Raw genomic sequence first — 24,477 nt, 5'->3', positions numbered from 1 at the left:
CTCTGACAGATACTCTTATCTCAGTTTCCCTGACTTGCAAGCTACATTCGACCAGCTAATTTCACTCTCAACTGATCATTGGATCTTCCTGGTGCATATAGGACTCACCTCATTTCAATCAAAACCTATCACTCACTTCAACATGCACTCTTAAGTTTGTCAAACACGCCTGATTGACCTATTAAACAGACAAATTACAACATAAACCAAGTGTCTTCTACACTTTTCAATACTCCGGAGTCTTAGACCATGCAGCAAGGTCTGTATACCTATAACCACGTGGACAGTTTTTGAGCACCAAGCGCCACACACGTGAAATTCTACTACTTCCCTACTCTCACACTTTGGAGTACGCAAACTTCCTAAACACTCTCAAGCATCACAATTCATCTGCGATTTGCTTAAGTTGTGGAAGCGCAAAACCCTATTTCATTCACACTGTCACTAAAACGCTGAGAACATCCTCAAACAAACATTGGCAAACTCCAAGGTTTTGGGAAAGTCATGGTAGGTTCTTAGGGAGACATAGGCCCTCATTCTGACCCGGGGGGTGAGTGATAAAGTGGCGGTAATACCACCAACAGCCTGGCGGTAAGTACCGCCAATTTATGACCATGGCGGTGATAACTCCCATAGACAGCCCATGTACCACACCAACCGCCACAGCGGAAACAACAGTCACCATGACGGTAGGCCAACAACAGCCAGGCGGGAGACAAAGTACCGTCCACCATATTAAGACACACAAAACCGCCACCTTTTCCGGGGCGGTACCAACGCCAACAAAAGCCTGGCGGAAACAGAGCTCAGAAGTGAAAGGACTCACCATTGGAGTCACAGGCAAGAACCACGCCGCCATGGAACCTGAACTGCAAGTTTTCCTGATGATCTGCTACGTCATGCTCCACCTTGAACACCAACGGCGACGAAGACGATGATGGTGAGTACAGCCGCCTAACACACAATTGAGGGTGGGTGGAAAACTAGAGTGAAACACACACGTACAACATACACCCAACACACACACACCATACACACAACCAGCTGCACATGTAAACCAATGGCACACGACACATGGCATAATAAAACACGAACCACAATGCTGGAGTAACGACAATGTATTAGCCTAGCAAAACCCACAACACTAACCAAATATATACAAATGTCCATAAAGGGCCAATGCCCATTCCAAAGTCATGAGGGCACACAAGGGCACAGTCCAAGGCCCAACATGTATTCTGACACAGCCGGAGAGAACACTGCAAAAGCATCATTTTGCAAGTGGGAAGGCACCTCAGGGGGCTGGGGGTTCACCTCAGCTGAATACGGGAACTTCCCCACTGGTTCTGGATGGGGCAACATGCCCATTGCTTTGTCCTGGGGAGTGCAAGGCCACAGTCTCTGAAGTGTGTGACTTGCCCACTGGTTCTGAAGAGGGCAACATGTCCATTGCTTTGTCCTGGGGAGCGCAAGGACATAGTCTCAGAAGTGGTTGACTTGCCCACTGGTGCTGGAGGGGGCAGCCCACACAGCAGCCCGTGGAGGGTGGCCTACATAGCGCCCGCTAGCGGTGATGGTTGCACTGTGGTGGTGGTTGGAGGAGCCTCCTGAGCAGCCCCTGCACTGTTAGATGGCTGCATTGTGGTGGTGGTTGGAGGAGCCTCCTGGGCAGCCCCTGCGCTGTCCAATGGCTACATTGTGGTGGTGGCTGGAGGAGCCTCCTGGGCAGGCCCTGCACTGTCCGATGGCTGCATTGTGGTGATGGTTGGAGGAGCCTCCTGGGCAGCCCCTGCACTTCCTGATTGCTTCACTTCCACAGCTGGCAGTGGGTGCCCTAGACAGCTGGTGGTGGTGGCAGTGTTAGCCTGATAGCTTCCACTGGTGTAGAGTGACTCATCTTCTCCTGTCCATGGTTCGTGGATCCCTTACCCTTCCTGGAAGGGGTGGATGGGCTCTTCCCCTCTCTGCCTGATGGTGCAGGCTCCTTCCCTTCTTCACAGCTGGTGCAGGCCCCTTCCCCTTCTTCACAGGTGGTGCAGGACTCTTCACACTCTTCCCTGGTGGTGCAGGACTCTTCACACTCTTCCCTGGGGGTGCAGGACTCTTCACACTCTTCCCTGGAGGTGCAGGCCCCTTCTTCCCTGGTTGTGCTGGCTCCTTCCCCTTCTGTGTTGGAGGTCTGGTATTCTTACCATTACGAGCAGGTGGTGTTACAACTGTCCCCGTGGACTGTTTGGCTGAGGTGATGGGCTGTGTCCTTGGTACCCTGCCCATGCGTGCAGGATGGAGGGGGGGAGGGGTAGGGAAGAGATGTGTGCTCTGCTTGGTGTGGTGATGCTGATAGTGGATTTAGATGTAGTGCATGCAGTTGTGAGTGTGGAGGTGACTGGGAGGGAGGTGGAGGTGGAGGAGGAGGATGAGGAGAAGACAGTGGAGGCAGTGGATGTTGTGTCTGCAACTGTATGGTGTTTGTGTGAGTGCCTGTGGGATGAAGTTTGGTGCTTGCGTTTGCCTGTGCCACTCTTGTGTGTTGCCTTGTGTGCATGCTCATCAGTATGTGTGCCTGGGATGGGTTGGGGTTGAGGGGATTTGAACTGGGAAGTGGGAGTTGGAGGGGGGACGGTAGAAACAGGGACAAGGGCTGCCATCAGAGGAGGCCAGAGGCTGAATCGATCTCTGTTGGGCCGCCAATCAACTGTGAATGCCCTCCAGGAATGCATTGCATTGCTGCATCTGGGATGCCAGCCCCTTGATGGCATTCACAATGGTTGACTGTCCTACAGAGATGGATCTCAGGAGGTCAATAGCCTCCTCACTCAGGGCAGCAGGGCTCAGTGGGGCAGGGCCTGAAGGGCCTGGGTGAAGGAGATGCCCACCCTCCTGGGAGAGCAGGCACGGGAAACTCGCTAAGGGGCTACTGGGAGGATGCTGTTGGTATGGGAGGTGGCGGCTGTACCCGCTACTGGGGTGGTCACAGAGGTGTCCGCCACCATCAGGGAGCTCCCAACGGAGGAGGTATCTGAGTCGGTGTCGTCTCCTCCTGTCTCCACTGTGGTGCTCCCATCCCACTGGTTCCCTCGGCATCGGTGGACTCTGCCTCCAGGGTCATGTGGGATGCAGCTTCCTCTGTTGCTGGTGACCCTGCTCTTCCGCCAGATGATGCTAATGCACACAGGGACAGGATGACTGAACAAAAAAGAGGGGAAGAGAGGAAAAGGAAACACTGGGTCAGTTACTGCACCAACACCACCGTTGGCCTACACAGCACCCTGACTCACAGGGAACAGGCCTAAGCAATATGCATTGCACTACCAGTGATACGGCTAGTCACCTAGGCATGATGAGGAGCACACTCCGCCAATTGCAACACACTTGGGACCCACGATGCCCTGCCTGAAAGTGACTACTAACAAGCTAGGTTACCTGTATTTGCCATACAACCATTACCCTTCAGAGGACCCACACTGCAATGTCTGGCCTGGCCTTAGGGGCACCCACTAACACACAACCACCACCCGGATACCACCCCAACAGCCAAAAGATGTAATGATATCCACTGTACTCACTCCCTTGTGGCTGCTGTGATTCCCTCAAGAGCCCATCCAGCTCAGGGTAGGCCACCGCCACTATGCGGGCCTTTAGGGGGGGGCCATGTTCCGACCGGCACCCCTTCCTCGTCGGGAGGCCATCCCCAGCTCGGCCTCCGCGGTCTTCCATGCTCAGCGTCTCAGGTCCTCCCACTGTTTCTGATAGTGGGTGCCCTGCTTGCCATAGACCCACAGGGTCCGCACCTCCTTGGCGATGGCACGCCATATTCCCTTCTTTTCATGGGCGCGAACCTGCAGAGGCAATAAAGACAGGAGAACACCATTAAACTAACAGTCCAGCCTGTCACACAAATGGTCCACCATACCTGTTTCCATCAGCATTGGCACACACATTGCCCAGCGCACAACATGTGCATCTCCAACAGTCCCCCCACCCACCCTTACACTATGCCTTCACACACATCTCCATGCATCCATGCCACATGCATCGTGCCCACAGTGTACTCACCTGTTGGTCTGGATGGCCATATAGCAGTACGTACTGGGGTAGGACCCCATCCACCAGTCGCTCCAACTCCTCCTAAATGAAGGCTGGGGCCCTTTCCCAGGTCACACGGGCCATGGTAGGTTCCAGACACAGGTCACAGCATCACATGCAGTGTAGGTCTTCTCCTGTTGAAGGTCAGGAAACAAGGGAGGCATGATTTAGAAAATGGCAGTCACATCCGTGGCGGTGTACACCGTCACCGCCAGCGTACATCCCCATTGGCCACTGTACTCCATAGGGCCCAATATTATCCAATAAGGAATTGCACAGCGGTTCACGACCGCCAACTGCCACGACACCCAAGGTCAGCGGAATTACCTCAGTTCCACCTGTCCCTCAACACAGGACAGACGGTCGCCATTTCAGGGGGGGCTGAACAGGCCTATCGATAATTGGTGCGTCACAAATCAAATCAAATCATTAACATTTATAAAGCGCGCTACTCACCCGTGCGGGTCTCAAGGCGCTAGGGGAAAAGGGGGGGTTATCGCTGCTCGAACAGCCAGGTCTTTAGGAGTCTCCGGAAAGCGGAGTGGTCCTGGGTGGTCCTGAGGCTGGTGGGGAGGGAGTTCCAGGTCTTGGCCGCCAGAAAGGAGAAAGATCTCCCACCCGCTGTGGAGCGGCGGATGCGAGGGACAGCAGCGAGTGCGAGGCCAGAGGAGCGGAGGGGGCGGGTGGGGACCTAGAAGCTGAGGCCTCTGTTGAGGTATTCCGGTCCCTTGTCGTGGAGGGCTTTGTGTGCGTGGGTGAGAAGTCGGAAGGTGATCCTTTTGCTGACTGGGAGCCAGTGCAGGTGTCTCAGGTGTGCGGAGATGTGGCTGCTGCGGGGTATGTCGAGGATGAGGCGGGCCGAGGCGTTTTGAATGCGTTGCAGGCGATTTTGGAGTTTGGCTGTGGTCCCGGCATAGAGGGTGTTGCCGTAGTCCAGGCGGCTCATGACGAGGGTCACGGTTTTTCTGGTGTCGGCGGGGATCCAGCGGAAGATCTTGCGGAGCATGCGGAGGGTGAGGAAGCAGGCGGAGGACACGGCGTGGACTTGCTTGGTCATGGTGAGAAGAGGGTCCAAGATGAAGCCGAGGTTGCGGGCGTGGTCTGTGGGGGTCGGTGCGGTGCCGAGGGCTGTGGGCCACCAGGATAAATAGGCACATACTTAGAAATTTACACTGTCCCAATACATAATTGCACGATGTGGACTGCTGTTGTGGTTTAGTTGTTCAAATTGTGACAGCCTGCTCGCTCTTATGTCCCTTAGATACCTACTGCTGCGGATTAATAGGAGATGGAGTCGTACCCAGTGTACAGACCCCTGGTGGACTTAGCTACACTGGAGGACAGGCATGTTATACTCACCTATAGATTGGGCAGGGCCACAATCACAGAGCTGTGTGCCCAGTTGGAGCCTGACCTGATATCAGTTATCCTTCATCCCACTGGGATTCCCCCTCCCTTGTGCAAGTTCTATCAGTGCTCCATTTCCTGGCAACTGGTTCTTTCCAAGTGACAGTGGGCTTGGCAGCAGGAATGTCACAGCCAATGTTCTCATTCGTGCTGGCAAGAGTGTTGTCTGCCCTGGTAAAACACATGTGCAGCTACATAGCTTTTCCCCAGGTGGGAGATCTGGCCACTGTGAAGGCAGGATTCATGCAGTGGGACATATCCCCAATATTATTGGTGCGATTGACGGGACCCATACTGCGTTTGTCCCCCCCGCCAGAATGAACAGGTGTACAGGAATCGTAAAAATTTCCACTCCATGTGCAGATGGTGTGCCTGGTGGACCAGTACATCTCCCACGTCAATGCTAAATATCCGGGGTCGGTAAATGATGCCTTTGTCCTGAGGAATAGCAGCATTCCAAATGTGATGGCCCAACTAAAGAGGCACAGGGTGTGGCTTATAGGGGAACCTTGGTCCCTACCCAGTGTATGTTAGTGTATGCCTCTGATGTTAACCTAATAGGATAGTGTGTGGCTAAATGTTGTCCCTCAATACCTGCAGGTGACTCTGGCTACCCAAACCTATTGTGGCTGCTGACCCCTGTGAGGAATGCCAGGACAATGGCTGAAGAACGTTATAATGAGGCACATGGGCAAACCAGAAGGATAATTGAGAGGACCTTCGGCCTCCTGAAAGCCAGGTTCAGGTGCCTCCATCTGACAGGTGGACCCCTGTGCTACTCACCGAGAAGGTCTGCCACATAGTAGTGGCGTGCTGCATGTTGCACAACCTGGCCCTCAGATGCCGGAGGAGGAGAGGAGGCAGAGGATGAGGGTGTGGACAACAGAACATCACTTATCCATCAGTACTTCCAATGACACACAGGTGAGACAGTGCAACTTCACATTTCTATGACTATTGGTGTATTCTGTGTGGCTGTCGCATGATGGCATTACCCACTTTTTACCCCTACTTACTGTCACCTATGGATTATCATTTTACAGATGTTGGTGATATGACAACAATGTCGTGATGTGATCACTACAGCCAACTACAGATCACTCTTTCTATGCTCTCACAATGTACAGTTCATTTGTAATGGATGTAGCTGTTTCCATCAATACAAATTTACAATACATGAAATACTAGTAGTCGAGTTTTGTCCAAGGGTGTTTGTTGTAGTGCTAAGAAATTGAGGGGAAAGTGCAATGGAATGGGGTGATGATAGATGAAAGTCCAGGGTATTGTCCCAGTCTGTTTGTAGCACAGGTGCAGTGTCCAAGGGGACATGAGAAGGGGAGCAATGGCAGTTCAAGGTGGACAAGGTGACTGAGTGGGACACAAGGGGACAATCAGGAGAGTCTCATTTCCTGGCAGTGGTCTTGGCAAGTGTCTCTGGCTTCGGTCTGGGTCACAGGGAACGTTTGTGGGGTGGTTCACCTTCTGCAGGGAGAGAGGTGCTGGTGGCATGTGGGTCCTGTAGCGTGGCCTCCTGCCCACTAGCGGCAGTGGAAGTAGAGGGCTATTCAGTTGACTGGCTAGTGGTATGGGTCCACTGGTGTGCTGTTGCCTCCCTAACAATGTTGGCCATGTCTGCCAGCACCCCTGCTATGGAGATCAGGGTGTTGTTAATGGCCTGCAAGTCCTCCCTGATCCCCTGATACTGTCCCTCCTGCAGCCGCATGTTCTCCTGCACCTTGTCAAGGATCTGGCCCATCGTGTCCTGGGAATTATGGTATGCTCCCAGGATCTTGGAGAATGCCTCCTGGAGAGTCGGTTCCCTGGTCCTGTCCTCCCCCTGGCGCACAGCAGTCCTCCCAGTGTCCCTGATGGCCTGTGCCCCTGTCCCCTGCACGGTGTGCCCACTGCCACTGACCCCAGATCCCTGATTGTCTTGGGGGCGAAGTGTGGCCTGGGGTCCATGTACAGGTGGGCACACTGCTGATTGAAATGTCCTGGGGACAGAGGTTTGGGTACGCTGGGTGGGTGCGGTGGTGTTGGACCCTGATGGGGGAGGCTTTTTGGTGGTATGTGATTGTGCTTGGGTGACCGGCTGTCCAGTGGTCCCTGATGGGCCGGGTAGGTCCTCCAGATCCTGAAGTCCAAAGTTACTGTCATCACTAGGGGGGCCTCTTCTGTTGGGGGACTGGATAGTGGTGGCACCTCCTCTCCACTGACATTGGCTGTGGTACCTGTGGGGATGTAAGTGATGTATTATACTTCATGTGTGTGTGACATATTGTACATCCCTGGCTTCCGCTCTATCGTTGGTGTTAACCTGCCAGCTTTTGATTGTGTATGGTGATGTATTGTGGGATTGTTAGTTTCCCTATGCTGTGCATGCTTTAGTGATGGGTGTCCATGCAGGGCTGGAAGGGATGTCCATGCATTGCTATGGCATGCAGGGCTTGGCATTGGGGTTAGTGAGATGTGTAGGTGCAGTGTGTGGGTTGGAGTGGAGTGATGGGAGTGAGGATGTGGATGTGAGATGGCATGCACGTTTGGGGGGGTGATGATTAGTAAATGTTGACTCAACAGTGTCCAGTCCTCCGGCTGCTCCAGCGAGTCCCTCAGGATGAAATAATGCCAGTACTTGCTTCTCCCATGCTGTGAGCTGTGGGCGAATAGGAGGGGATCAACCGCCAGTCCTCTGTATGGCGAGCTGGTGCCTTGCTGCTATGGAACGTACCTTTCCCGGTAGGTCATTCCACCTCTTCCTGATGTCGTCCCTTGTTCTTGGGTGCTGTCCCACAGCGTTGACCCTGTCCACGATTTTCTGTCATAGCTCCATCTTCCTTTCTATGGATATTTGCTGTACCTGTGCTCCAAAGAGCTATGGCTCTACCCTGACAATTTCCTCCACCATGACCCTTAACTCCTCCTCAGTGAAACAGGGGTGCCTTTGTGGTGCCATGGGTGTTGTGAGGGTGTGTTGGGTAATGTGGTGGGGTGTGTGATGAGGAGTACGTGAGGGGTGTATGTGGTGTGTGTGTCTAGTTGTCTCTGTGCTTTTCGTCTCAGTCTCCTGGCAATTGGTGTTCGCAAGGGGTTGTGGGTAATGTGGGGGTGTGTTTTATAGTGGTGTGGTGTGTGTATGTGTGCCAGGTGTGTGTATTTGGTACTGGCCAATGTGGTGGTGTTTTGTATGTGGGTGTCCATTCTGAGCGCTGCAGTATGTACCGCCAATGGTTTACCACCATTGAATGTCCGCGGTGGTGATTCGTGGGTCATAATGTGATAGATGTTGTTTTGTTGGCATAACGGTATCGGTTTCGGGACTGCCACTTTACCACTGACCTTTGGTCTGCCGGATTTGTGTATGTGGCTGTATTCTGTCGGATTGGTGTGTGTGTGTGTCATAATATGGTGAACGGATATACGCCACCGCGGCTGTATGTTGGCGGCCGCCAGTGTGGCCGCAAGTGGTATTTACTGCCAATGTCATAATGAGGGCCGTAATCTTTCATTCGGATTCCCAAATTTGTATCTTAACCTCTACCAACTTCTCTACCAAATCTGTGAATTCTATTGATCTCTTAAAGAGACTACCCATCCGACTCCTTTAACACATTTTAAAAAGAAAAAGGAGACTAACCGTGCAACTCTTCTACCTATTTCTGAAGAAAGAGGACTTTATGGTGACCTCTTAAGGAGACTAAACCATCCTACTCTGTTACAATTTCTATTAGTGCCTCTGTCCTTATTTGGTCTTATAAACCTAATTTATAAGGTAATGCGTTAGAGGTTCGATAGACCTTTTGACTGCATTTAGAGGGATTCCACCATAAGTCCTCAACCTAATTCAATTACATCATAATCAATAAACATCCTCAAATTATCTATTTAGTCAGTGAACTTCACACACTATGACCCATTTGGCCATGAATAACCACACTTTTATGTAAAAGTTTAAAAGTGTATGTCCCTAAATTAGCAATGCTAAGGTTACGTAAATTAATCTCCACACCAAATGATACACATACATGAATAACACTGGTTGACCAAATCTTCTAAAGAATCTCAATTTAACTAAAGCATTCAAAATTAAGCATTCTAGAGTCACAGTAGAAATTAATAGCAAGAGTAACTGCGCAATAGAAATAACATACATCCAGATTCAACAGATGAATAACATCAGTTCTTTGTTAATTTCAAGTTAAAACTTCAGGGCTCCCTACCTACCCTTCTGGTTAGAATAGCTTGTTTGGACTTTATGCTAAATCTAACTATGGCTCTATCAAAATAGAGGTTGGTACCTAGAAACAAAGAACAAAACTATAACATTGACAATAGCATTTTGTTACACCTCTCCACAATAGGGATCAGCAAGCTGCGATTCTCTTCGTTAGTTGGGCATCTGTTCAGTCAGCATCAGCCTCGGACAGTGAAAGGGAATGGTTCAGAGATGGGGAATCTTAAACTATCTGAACCGTTAAGGACAAATATCTAAGGAATCAGCATTCAACATTAGCACTTTAGCAATAAAATTAAAGATAGAAAATAAAGTCATTGGGAACTGCTCTGCTCTTTAAACAGAACCACTCCAGGGAAAGTCAAAGTAGAAAGAGCCTCCTTCTCCTCTGTGCAGTCGGACTAAGTTAGAATCTCCTAATGACCTTCCCACTCTATCATTGGTCAGAAAATCATACGTTTACAGTTAGTCCAATAAGAATAAAAACCCAAATCAAAGATATAACTAAACTGTCCTTCACATGTCAATGATTGGCTCCTCTTCTCCTGTTCCCATCATCAGACTCTTCAGGTAACTTTCTTGTTGCCATCCGTACGCCACTCAGAGCATTCATTGTTGGTTCCTGGAAACATTGCTGTCTCACGCATAAACGCTATAATGTAACAACTCCTAATACAAGATATTCTAGCAGGCAGTTCTCATGAGAAAGTTAAGATATCTGCAAAAATGTTTCATCAGGAGCGGCATGGCAAAGATGGCGCCCGGTCGGGAGTGAAACCGCAGAGCTCTGCTGCCGGACAAGGGTTTTGGATGGAGAGCGGGCCCCCAACGCCTCCCTGTGATGACAAATAGCACCTGGAACACCCCTGGAGGAGGGGGAAGAGAGGACAGCACCTGCAACAGCGCACTGAGCACCCGCTCCACAGTAACCACAACGGCACATCACATCGCACCTGACTCTAAATTGGCGGTTTCCTGCGGTAAGCATGATCGAAGACCCGCTGCCTCCGTTGCGATGGCACGCACCTCTCCCCAAAACAGCCCCTGAGCTTGAACCTCCCCCCCAACATCACAGATCCCAAACGGGAGGCAGATCTATCCTGCCGGGGCCAAGCCATAGCGAAAGCCTGATGCAAATACAAGCTGGCAGTAGCAGCTGCATGTTCCCATTAAGGACCATGTGGCAGAAGGCAACAGGGATACAGAGCAAGTAAGCGGGGTGCCAGAGGAAGAAATCGGGCTGGTGACAGCCACACTATAGAATTATCAGGAGCAATAATGGGCATAGAGTAAGGCGGTAAGCACGAGCATTGGGACCACTGTGGCGTAAATAGACACTTAAGAGAGATCAGTCTCTGAGGCTCCTGTGACTGGAGAAAGTCTGAACCTGGGTGAAGTTAAGATTATCCAGATGAAGGAAGGTCCACACAAGTGTAGATATATTCCTTTTAGTTTATTCCAAGTAATCTTCATCTGTAAATAGGAACTCCAACCCTATCCTAAGGAATCCATCAACTCCAACTGTCCAGCTCAGAATGCAACATTCCAGCTGTGGAAGAATCCAAATGCCATAGGTAGAGATGGAAGATACCATACACTACATGGTACAAACACAACATACAAAATACAATACACTACCCTATACAAAATACAATACTACCCTATACTAAATACAATACTTTACCATCCCCCTCCCCAAAAACTATAGTACAACAATTCTGTTTAAATACCAGATACGTCCATCATCAAGTCTGACGGCCCCCTTAAACACTTTGACAACTTTATGAATTCTGCTAAATTGTGACATGCCAGACTTGCGTTTTTCAGGTAATTTAACTTAAACTCTACACCTGTGCGCACAGTACAATCTTTCACTGATTTGCGAACGTCATAAACTTATTTTCTTTTATGTTGAAGATATCTATCTTTCCCTTTTGCGTTTCTTTTGGTGATTTCCTCATCCAAACTAAAAGTAAGATGTTTTTTAAGCCAAGGGGGATTGAGCTTGGTATGTGGTACACGCTTTCTGAATAACACAAAAGGAGTCTGGCCTGTGCTAGAATGTGGAGTAAACCTATACTCTTCTACCTTGGCCTCAACTAAATTTTCCCAATGAACCCCATTAACTTTGGCAAATTGTATTAGTTTCTTTCAACGTTCTGTTAAAGCGTTCTATCATACCATTCGTTTCAGGATGATATAGTGCACATTTTTTGTGCACTATTCCCCTGGAGGAAAGAAAATCACACATATATTTCAAAGTGAATTGGACCCCACTGTCAGACAAAATAGTTCCAGGATTGCCCTCCCTGCTGAAGACTTTGGAAAGAAAGTCCACTACAACCTTTGAAGTTACTTCTGAGACAATCAACACTGCTGGCCAGCGAGATAGCATATCCATAAGCACAATGACATACTTGGAATATGATCCTGAAGAAATAGGTCCCATTATGTCAATAGAAACTTCTTCCCAAACTTCTTTGGGAATTTCTTTAAGTATCATGGGCTGGGTCCTAACTTTCAGTGTTTTGTACACTAAGCGGCACTCAATACACTCTCTAACTTTTCTTTCCAAAGCAATGTCCACACCAGGCCACCAATACGTGGCTCTCATCCTTTCTTTTGTTTTACTGATACCTTGATGGCCAGAATGAGAAAGATCAAGAAAACGTTCACGCAGGGAAGAAGGAGGTATGAGCTTATTACCTGTCAACAACAATCCATCATGTAACCATAACTCATCCCACACTTTCTTAAAAGGCAAAATAGAAACATCTTTGTTATTCCTCAACTGCCCTGACCCCAGCAAGTTCATCACTTTTGTCAAGTCTTGGTCCTTACCCATCTCTTCTTGTCACTCGTGTTCCAAAACACACCCATCTGTTATGGCACAAACTTTCACTTCTTCATCCGTCCACCACGATGTACAATTAAAATCATCAGAAATATCATTAGAACTCAACCTAGACAAACAGTCTGCAGTTTTGTTGTCGCACCCAGGAACATATTTCACAGTAAACTGAAAATCTTGGAGCCCAACTAACCACTGGCAGATGCGAGAGGATACGTTATCCAGACCTTTCTTTCCAAAGATTTCTTGCAGTGGTTTATGATCAGACCGTACCTCAAAAATTGTCTGAATTTTGTAATTGCCCAATAAATGACTAATGCCTCTTTCTCAATTGTGCAGTAATTAAATTCTGCACCACGTAAAGTGCGTAATGCAAAGGCAATAGTAATTTCAGTGCCATCCTCAGTTGTTTCAGCACACACCCCAAACCTTTGTCAGAAGCGTCTGTTATGAGATAGCAAGGTACACCAGGTTGGAAACTACTAAGAGATTGCACAGAAGCTAGAGCCTTCTTAAGGTCTTGAAATCCCAGCTCGCAATCCTCAGACCAGTTAAACTCCATACCATTCCCGAGCAGAGACCTAATGGAGCTTGACCTTTTTGCAAAATTTGGAATGTATCTGGCATAGAATGCTGCCATACCCAAAAATACCTGAATATCTTTTTTGCATACTGGTATGGATAATTTTACAATCGTGTGTATCAAATCACTTTTCGGCTATACGCCAGCATGTTCTAAATACGTTATCTCAGACTGAAGAAATTTACACTTTTCTTTCTTCAACGTTATGCCTTTAGATCTGAAAATTAAAAGCACATTTCTTAATTTCTTAATATGTTCTTCTTGGGTATTTGTGAAGACAAGCACATCATCATGGAAAAAACAAACACCATCTAACCCCCCCCCCCCAATATGACATGCATTAATCTTTGAAACACCGCCGCTGCTGAACATAATCCAAACGGCATCCGGTTGAACTTAAAGACACCAAAGGGAGTGATAAATGAAGTGAGTAGTTTAGAGTCTTCAGTCAATTGCACCTGATGATACGCTGAAGGTAGGTCGAGCGTAGAAAAGAACCTTGCATTTTCTAATGAATTGATCATTTCGTTGATATTCGGCAGTGGAAATCTATCTTCAACAACTTGTTTGTTCAGGTAGCAAAGGTCAACGCAAAGTCTAACGTCTCCAGAAAGTTTAGTTGCCACTACAATCGGTGCAATCCATTGTGCGGCTTCTACTTCTTCAATAATTCCACTATCTTTTAGTCTTTGAAGTTCCTGCTTTACTTTCTCCTTTAAGCTCATTGGAACATTCCTTAACTTGCAGGCAATGGGTTGAGCATCTTTTTTCAACACAATCTGATGTTTGTAGTCTTTAACGCACCCCACGTTGGAATTGAACACGTCAGGGAATTCACTCCACAAATCACATTCTAGATCAGAAACCTTTTGCACGGGGCGTGGCCGGGCCACGAAGCAAGATGGCCACCTAGAATGCGAGCTCCGTGCCACGGTGGTCTCGGGGGCGGCGGGTGCGGGGGGATAGCCGGAGAAACTACCGGATCTGGCGCTAACCCCCTTTGCAGCTGCCGTGCTCCAGACCCGTGTCAGGAGAGTCTGTAAATACGAGTCTGAGGGCCGGTAACTCGCGACTCGTCCCCGGCAGAGAAGGCCTGCCCGGGGGAGCGGAGTCACGCTATCTGAAAGCCACAGCCGGTGCATCAACAGTGGCGGCGGGACGGCCTTTAGAGCCGCGAGAACCACGGAGGTCCTTTTCCGCCTTTGGACCCCGGCAGGGAGACACATCAGAACATTGGGGGCCCTCCGACAAACCAAGCGAGGGCAGAGGCTCCATTGGAGAGGCAGGGCCGCACCTTCTGAGCCTGAGGCGAAGAAGCCTCTCCGGAGAGAAAACCACCGGCAGCTGAGGTACGGCTCCCACCCACCCTCCCCCCAACGATGGGAGACGCTGTACCACCCTGCTGATTACCCTCTACTGGGAAATTACATTCAACCTCCCCTCCTCCCCTCCCACAAAGCAGACAATACCAACAAAGAAGAAGGTGAGAGGGGAAGAACAGGGGAGGAGGAAGGAAGGGACGGACGGACGAGAGGAAGGGAGAGGAGAAAGGGAAACAGAGAGAGAAGAGGAGCAAAGGGGTGGAGGGAGCGGGAGGACAGAGGTGATCAGAAGGAGCTGGAGGAGCGGAAGGACAGGAGGACGAGGAAGAGAAGAAGAAGGACAAGTAAATTAACCGCACCTGGAGAGGGGCAAACATCCTATACCCCTCTCCCCACAGGACATATCGGAGGGAGATGTGGAAAGAAGGGGCAAGATAATGAAACTATAAATTAGAAATGAAAAGAGGGGGAAAAAAGAGAAAAGAAAGAACAGGAGGAACAGAGAAAAAAAAGAGGGGACCAGAGGACAATGGGAGTGCACCAAAAATGCCCATAGTTAAGATGGAATAACAACACAAGAAAGACGAGGCAAAAAGACACGAAATGATACATGGAAAAGAAAGCTACGCAAGGGGCAGATGATCTACGCTAGTATACTGAGACGGACCTCATCATCATTTGCCTCTCTCCTCCCACCCAGGTCACTCAGGCACAGAAGCAGGAGCTAACGCCTTCACCGCAATTCACACGCACCAGGGGGATACCGGCGTCGAAGGAAGGGGTGCACAGTTATACATACCCCCAACCAAGTTGGACAACAGGCAAAAGATTTGGAGAAAGACGCGCCCACCCCTCCCCCTAACGCTCCCCGCAATCCACCCTAATCGCAGGAGAGTCATACACGGCGAATAAAGGACATAGCTTTCTTAACACTCTGGGTTACAACAGGCCTTGCACCGACTCTACTACAGCGGAGCCATCATCGCCACAATCTCTCCCCCTGCCTGATGACAACAACAGATTGCCACAACCCGCAACAGACACTAGGTGGACACAAATAAAGGGGGAAAAGGAAAGAGGGGAACAATAAACAGATGGAAACAGATAAAAAGGGGGGGGAAGGAGAGACGGAACAGAAACGGGAACTGGCTGACACAGAAAACGTATGCCCCTATCGGACCTCAAGGAAGGAAAACCTGGGCTTTAATTGGGCAGCCTCTGTAGACCACTAAGGCGATGCCCGGTAGCAAACAAAATCATAAACCCGCCAGCAAACCGGCACAACAGCTATTATTTTCAGAAGCGCTCCATCACAAACGCCTAACCCCTACAACAACAGGCCCTCACGTATCACCACCCCCAACCGAGCCCACCATGATGTCTGACAAAGACCACTCCACAACTATGGAACGGATACTACAGGAGATCACCACTGTCAGTTGCCGCATAGAGGGAATGGACGCCTCTATAACTTCATTAACACTGGAGACCAAATCCATGCGATCTGACATTGCAGGCTTCTAATCTAGGGTGACGGGACTGAAACAACGCATGGGATCACTGGAAGCACAGGCTAACGCGTCCCAGGACTGAGACCAAGACCTCCTCTACCTTAAGAGTAAACTAACGGACATGGAGGACAGAAGTCGGAGAGATAACATTCGCTTACTTGGGATCCCGGAAAATGAAGAAGGCACAGATATGCAGGCCTTTTTGAGCTCCACCCTCTCAAAACTGACCTCATTGGACTTCGACCCACTGCTAGAATTCCAACGGGCACATAGAGTAGGACCGAAACGCTCTGACAAATCCTCAAGGCCCGACCAATCATTGCATGCCTACTACGACATAACCAAACACGTCAAATACTCCAAGCAGCACGCAGCTATGATCCTTTCCAAGGAGATCAGCATGACATCCGAATAACTGCCGACTATTCCAAAGAAACCAATGAACACAGAAAGGCCTTTCTAGCTCTACGACCCCGGCTTCGCCAACTGGAGATGAAATATGGCCTCTTTGACCCTGCAAGAATGTGGGATACCAAAACGGAGTGTCCAAGGACTTTTACAATCCCGAAGAATTGAGACTCTTCCTTGACTCTTTCCAACCTCAACCTATGGACTACACTAGGACAAACTGCCCGCACGATATCTCAGGGGATAATGAAGGTAACGGAACTTTCCCCTCAGGAATGGAGAAAGCAAATACGGCCCTATATGACACTGATGCCAGTCAAAGAGGCAGAGACATGGAGAGACTAGCCAGATCGCATGATGATAGGGGTCAGGTCTTACATGCCGTAGCAACCTACACCCAGCTATCGGAAAGAGACAAATCCCGCTCCCCTTTAAAGCCAACGACTGCATTTTCTTGAGAAGGCGACGCGAGGTTGTGTATATGAGAGACAATTGCTTGAATATCGAACTACAGCCGCCGTCGACCCCGAGGATGGATGAGTACCTATTCAGATCATATATGTGTATTTTTCCCATAACTGTCTAAGGTCGTTGGTGTCGCTGTTAAAGTTAGGCGATTAATAAGTCCATGTTCTCATAACGCAGTATAAGGCCTTATAATGTGATACTACCAAGTAAATTGTAATCTGTTTTTAGTGTAAGACAGAGTACATACACCAGTGCCTGGACTAGATATCATCGACTCCCATAGGCTACACAAGAGTCAAGACCTGGCTTTACAATTTTGCACAAGGGTTATCAAATAGATATTATAGAAACTGACACGCTCCTACTGCACTACAGAATACCCCATAGCAGCAAGCATTACAGTACAACCTAAACTTGCCCCAACATGCATTACATAGGATTAACACCGACACCAGAGTTAATTAACCTCCATAGTTATCCCAGGGGCCAAGATCGATCAAACAAAGATAAACTAACCCAAACTCTGGGATACACAACACAACCCAATGTACATTAGTACCCCCTCTAATATAATATAATATAATATGATGTAACACACTACGATATCGTAACATAAATTGTTAATAACCCGACATTCGTAACCCCCATACAGGACAAGACGATCACAATGGTATTACACGTTAAACTAGTAAATTGACAGTATCTGAACACATTCCACCTTATAGTATTATGATGTAATAATACAAAACAAGGTCTTTACAATGGAGTAAGACACACATTGCCCATGCATAACCTAGGGCTCGGTAGCCCTCATTACCTACTCTGCGATAAATAGCCTGATACCTAGTTCAACAGTTAATAATATAACAGTGTGATAAGGCATTATGACATATTACGTTATTAGAATTAACAGGTTCCATAAATGTTGTAGTATGTGATAAAGCGACGCTATAGATGAAAAGAAGTATTCAGGATGTATTATATCTACACCTCTATGTACCTTCTCCTGAACTAGAACTATATTGCCCTGTTCACCCCCTCCCTCCCCCGCTTCAACCTTTCCCCACCTAGCTATCTTCTTCTTTCCATTTATCCTGTCCTTACCTTACAATATTACCTTACAATCCCACAACATATTCTCAACCCCCTGCATCAACCTCTTTGCCCCCCTCTCTTATCAACTCTCCCGCACGATCTATAATACTTCACGACAGTATTACCCAGGCACGGCAACTACCCTCTATCTCAAACCGGTAAACACTTTAGTCACATAAACACCACACTTGTCATCACTCGCCGCCGAATAGACCCATCTCTATGCACAATCATGAACCCACCCCTCTCCTTGTCATCGTCATATCGACAGCCGGCTGACTGTTGTCCCCCCACCTCGTCTCCCCGGCAAGGACCACCCCGATGGCACAAGAGTTCCGAGAGAAACCGGACCCGCCGTTTACAGATCTAACTAAGGAGGCTGGACCCCTAGCTTCCCCATCCCTCTCTTTCCTATCTCCTCTTTCAGCACCCTTTCTCGTTATTCTATTAATCTTGATACATATATATATATATATATATATATATATATATATATATATATATATCGATCTTTACACGCCCCTTCCTTCTCTTTGCTTTTCTTTTCTTCTCCCCTCTTTTCTCTACACCCCCCCCCCCGGCCCTCCCTCTATCTACTCTGTTTTCTCTTCCTTTGCTCCCACCTCCTTCTCTCCTCCTTTTCTAGAGAGCAACCCCGGCCTCCGCCAGCTGCCCCCCCCACAAGCCATTGCACCATAACAAACACAACCCCCACTCTAACAAACAAAGTAGCCCCCCTCCCCGTCAGTGCCATCCCCGGAACTGGTGCGACTCTACACAACCACCCAGAATGTCGGGGAACGTCCCCCAAGCAACACGACCATTACGGATTCTCTCCTGGAATGTACATGGCATGACGAGTTACGTTAAACGGAAAAATATATTGTCCTATCTTCAATCCAAAAGAGCAGATATCGCCCTGATCCAGGAAACCCACCTCGACATTCTGCAATCCAGTAAACTTAAACAGGACTGGGGTAGGAAATGTTGCTTTTAGTGCTGCCTAGTGAACCAAGAGCCTAGAACCAGCGCGCCCCGCAAATGCGGGGTGGCGATACTAATGCGTAAATCCCTTCCGATCACAATAATTAAAACATGGAACGATGTGGAAGGACGATATATATTTCCCAAACTAAAACTGGGGAATACCTTCCTATGTGTGGGCTCCGTTTACGCACCAACCGGTTCAAAGCGTCCATTCTTCCTACAACTAAATCGCCTCCTGACAGAAATCTGAACTACCCGTTATATAATCGGGGGAGACTGGAATCTCACCCAAGATGCCATAATGGACAGGACAGGCCCCATTGATGTAGGCAACAATCATGACAGACCTACCTACGGATATCGGTCTAGTTGACTGTTGGAGAATACAACACCCGAAAGATAAGGAATATACTTTTCTATCATTTGTCCATGGCACCCAATCACGCCTGGACTATTTCTTGGTATCACACACTGTAATCCCTCACATGCTAGACACCTGTATCCTAGACAGTGGTCTCTCAGACCACTCCCCAATACTATTTCTGGTCCAGGTAGGTTTATCCCTTCCTGGCCGAAAACCATGGTGCCTCGCTGTACACAGATACTGCTCCCCCCAAGGGAAGGACCAACTTAGGGCTCACATGTCCACATACATGACCGAGAATACAGGTACAGTGACCTCCAAAAGGGTTCTATGGGCAGCGGCGAAGGTGACCCTGAGAGGGAATATGATGTGAGACGCAGCAGTAGCCAATAGGGACAGAATAGCCCGCCAAACTACCTTAGAAACCACAATTCAAAACCTCACTAGACAATATACTGCCCAACCTTCTCCTAGGTTGCGCTGCTCCTTAGAACAGGCCAAAATGGCACACAATGAACTCTAGGCGGAATATGCACTGCAAAAATTATGCGGCCGCCACTATGAACAAGGTGAGAAGGCAGGACGTCTCCTAGTGGCTCAGCACCGACAAAGAGTGGCTGCCTCTGCCATCCCGGCCACAACATCCTCCTCAGGAGCAGTACTGACCCACCCGCAAGACATTGTGAACGAATTTGCCATGAACTACCGACATCTCTATACCCCTGAAATAGCGACTGATCATACGCAAACGGAGGCATTCCTTAACGCGGCTGACCTACCTTGTTTGTCGGAGGCAGGTAGAGCCCTCCTAGAAGGCGATAGAAGCAGGGAAGAAATAACGCAAGTCATAACAAACCTCCCCTACCATAACTCTCCGGGAGAGGACGGATTCCCTGTGGAATTTTATAGAGGTGCCGGGGAAGAGGCAATCACTGCAGTGCACGAAGCACTTACGGAAGCATGTCAGGAAGGCTCCTTGGGCGCTTTGTCCAACACAGCCACGATTGTTGTCCTACCTAAGCCAGGGAGGGATCCCCTTCTCTGTAGCAGCTGTCGTCCTATCTCCCTTCTGAACAGAGACGTTAAACTCCTAGCCAGGGTCCCAGCAGCACATCTACGTAAGGTGATACCGTCTTTGATCCACAATACCCAGGTGTGGTTCGTACCGGGCCACACCTCCAGAAACCATATGCGTACTCTCTGCCATACACTACTGGAATCGCTACAACTACCAGAAGAAGCCCTAGCCCTATCTCTAGATGCGGAGAAAGCATTCGACCGCATCAAATGGTCCTATCTGTTTACTACCATGAAGCATTTTGGCCTCAGAGAACAATTTATTTCCAAAGTACGTCTATTATATGACCATCCCACGGCACAGGTTAACTCTGGGGGCTTTTTATCAGGCCCATTCCCTATCTGAAGAGGCATTCGCCAGAGCTGCCCCCTGTCACCGCTCCTATTCCTACTGGCCATGGAACCCCTGGCAGCTACCATACGGAACTCCCAACAGATAAAAGGTATCCATATAACCGGGGGCTTATCCAAAATTTATCTCTACGCAGATGACATTTTGTTAACCATGTCTGACCTAGAAACCTCCCTGCCAGCACTGCTCTCTACCATAGAGGGCTTCGCACCCTTATCTGGATATCGGGTAAACTGGGACAAAAGCAAGGCACTACCATTATCCCGCGTAACGAGGAGAGCGGCAATACATGGCCTCCCATTCAAATGGACCCTGACCCGCCTTAAATACCTAGGAACGTTTATTAATCGAGGTCTGGAACATATGGTCAGGGACAACCTAGACTCCCTTGTATCCAGAATGAAGCAGGACTTTGCCAAGTAGTCACTATTAGGCCAGTCCATGTGGGGCAGGACACAGGCAGTCAGAATAGTTACCCTACCACGCTTCACATATAAATTAGGCATGCTCCCTTTACTGGTACCCCTCTCCTTGCTCCACTTGATTGACGCATCCATAAGGACCTTCCTCTGGGGCTCCTTACGCCCAAGGCTGAAACCTGCAACAATTTTGCAAGACGATCCTATGGAGGCTTAGGCCTCCCCTCAGTAGAACAATACTCATTAGCATTACAACTATCACAGCTAGCGTCCACAGTAATCAAGAGTGGCGATATATACAGCTTAAGCATTGTATGCGTAGAGCCCTAGGAACCCCCCGTGGACGCTTAAAACCTTACCCATTGTCACCTATCTCCAGAAATGGGGCCGACACAGAGGCGTTATGGCTGGTCTACAGTATATGCAGAGCTAACAAACCATCTCTACTTGCAGCCTCTTCTTGAACGGCTGCACTTAAAATGGCAGGACAGACTTGACATGGTCTATATGGAAGAAGAATGGTTCGACATAATAGAATCCCTTGACAGGGGAGCACGCGAAGCCCGCCTGAAATTTTGTCTATTTAAAGTTCTTCAAGAATGGTACTGGACCCCCGTTAAACTTCTCGGGGCAGGCTTGATGCCGCATGTGAAATGTTGGAGATGCATAGAACCCCATTGTGATTTACTTCATATCCTATGTTATTGCCCGACGATACCGCCCTTATAGGATGCGAAACGCCACGCCCTGATAGACTTTATACAGATACCAAGCCCGACTCCACCATCACTCATTCTTTTACATGATACGCGCCCTTATCCTTCCCTATCACGAGCCCATAAAAGGTTACTTCATACGGCAATTGCCACAGCCAAAATATGCATTCTCCAGCACTGGAGGTCCAGTATCGCCCCTACACCAACAGAATGGATGACAGCCATGTTTCAAACTACGAGTAATTTATAACCTGCAGGATCAAGCGGTGCTATTCGCGGAAGTCTGGAGCCCCTTTCTGACAAGACCATGAAGCAGCTGGCGGACGGTCGATGAGCGTCAAATGCCCTCTCAGAACCGTTCATTTTCCTCCCCCCCATTCTCCCCCTCCTCCCATTTATCTTCTCTCCCTCTTTCTCTCTTTTCTTTCCTTCTACTTCCTAGATCTCCTGCCTTGACAGACGCTCTGGACCTCGGACTGAGCAATCAGACACCCCTCCCTGTCCTCTCATCCGACCAGTGTCTGATAACTTAACACATATAAGAAGTACCCATTCTTTAAACAAACCCATTTCAATTTGCATGCCCCCACGGACAATCTTTTGTTCGCTCCTTTCCTGGCGCAATATTTTCTCAGGTATTGGAACCTCTACCTTTACTTTGCCTTATATCATAACAATTTAGGTACATGTGCTACACCGTCCACTTCCACGTGACAATTCACGTTAGATGGGGAATAATCGAACAACTCACGCCCTAGTCCTGAGAGTCTGGCTCCAAGGCCCTTGGTCCCCTTATTTATTCATTCATTTATTCACTTATCAATTCTCTCCCCAACCTTCTTCTCCTCTCTCTTAACTTATAAGACATCTCTATCTTTTTCCCACCCCATGATCAACCTTTCTCTTTGTTCTCCTCTCTCTTTTATATACTCTCTCTTAAAAGTTTATTCACAATCCTTAAACCAATTAGCCGGAACATCTGTTAGATTGTATAAGTTTATATTTCTATTATGGAACCACCTGCTGTAAAAAAAATGCTTTGCTAGTATATTTCTATATATTATGTATCATCCTGTATTCTTAATAAAAAATTCAAACGTAAAAAAATATATATATATATATTTTGCACTAGAACATGTGGTACAGCATTTGGGTTCAAAATGATTCCCAATTCTTTTTGATGGGGCCAACTTAAAATGGTATCTCCAACAACCGGAACATAGATTTTCCCAAGAATTTCATTTCCTTTGAAGTTTAAGCTTGCATTAAAGTAACCCTTCAATTCTATTGGTTTACCACCGTAAGAATAAGGCATTACATCTGGCGACTGTAGATCCACTTTCCCTTCAAAATATGTCTCATAATCTTTAACTGACACCAGAGACAGCTTTGCACCAGAGTCCATCATCATGGTGATAGAAGTTCCATTTATTGTAACCAGATCTGTGGATACTAACAACGGACCGTAGAAATGCAGTTAACATCATTTACTATCTGTAGAATAGACGATTGGTCTTCGTTATCATGGGTCACTTCATTGACTCTTATATTACTCTTGTTGGTAGATCTACAGCATTTAGCAAAGTGACTCTTCTTGTTACACTTATTGCATACAACATGAACAGCTGGACACTCTTTGTAGTTCGCTAAGTGCGAAGGAGAACCACATGTGAAACACACTGTTTTAGTCTTGTTCTTGATGTTGACATTGATTTTAGGTTTAGAATCAACTTTATATACAGTACCAGAAGCTTTCGATTTCTTTAAAGTCTCTATGCAGGATTCAGAATGTTCAATTTGTTTTGCAACTTTCAACACGTCATCTAATGACGGATCACTCTTGGACCAAAGGGCTTCTCTACTTTTATCACTCCTGCCCTCTAACATAAATTGGTCACAAATATGTTCCTCCATGTTTACTCCAAAATTGCAGAGTGCAGCTAATTTACGAAGGTTTGTGATATAATCTTCTATTGATTCTTCATCCAACTGTTTACACTTTCCAAAATAAAATCTTTGCAGAAGAATTGATATTTTAGGCAAGAAATGTCTGTCAAGTCGAAGTAGGGTTTCCTCAAAGTCATTCAAAGGAGCATCTCCAACAGCTCCTTCTAAATTTGATACAGCAGGCAAAGTCTCTAGAATTTCTTGTCCATCAGTTCCCAAACAATGTTGACGTACTGATGTTTTTCTTTCTATGGATAAGTTGCTTCCACAAACTTTTAAATAAGTTTAAAAAACTGTTTTCCACTTTGGCCATGGGATTAGAGGTGCCTAAGAAAACAAAGCGGCAGCACGCGGGCGAGCGCAGGGAATGTCAACGCTGGATGTTTCTAAACAACTGAAGTATGCTTTGACATGGCCGCAGAAGTAATAAGCGCTGCAGGCGGGAAGGAGACCGCGTTATTTCTGGTTGCTTGGTAGCTGCGCACGTACACCAATCACACAGCGGCAAGGAAACAGGATGATGCGCACGGGAGGAAGAACGCGTTGTTCCTGGTTGCCGGGTTACTGCACGTGTATAGCAGCTACACAGCAGCAGACAGGGCAACAGGATAACGCGCATGAGACGCTTCGTTACAAATCAAAGAAGCGCATGC

This window comes from Pleurodeles waltl, chromosome 7 (genome assembly GCF_031143425.1).
Source record: "Pleurodeles waltl isolate 20211129_DDA chromosome 7, aPleWal1.hap1.20221129, whole genome shotgun sequence".
Classification (NCBI taxonomy): domain Eukaryota; kingdom Metazoa; phylum Chordata; class Amphibia; order Caudata; family Salamandridae; genus Pleurodeles; species Pleurodeles waltl.
The sequence above is the reverse complement of the archived record's forward strand: the minus strand, read 5'-3'. Positions refer to the sequence as shown.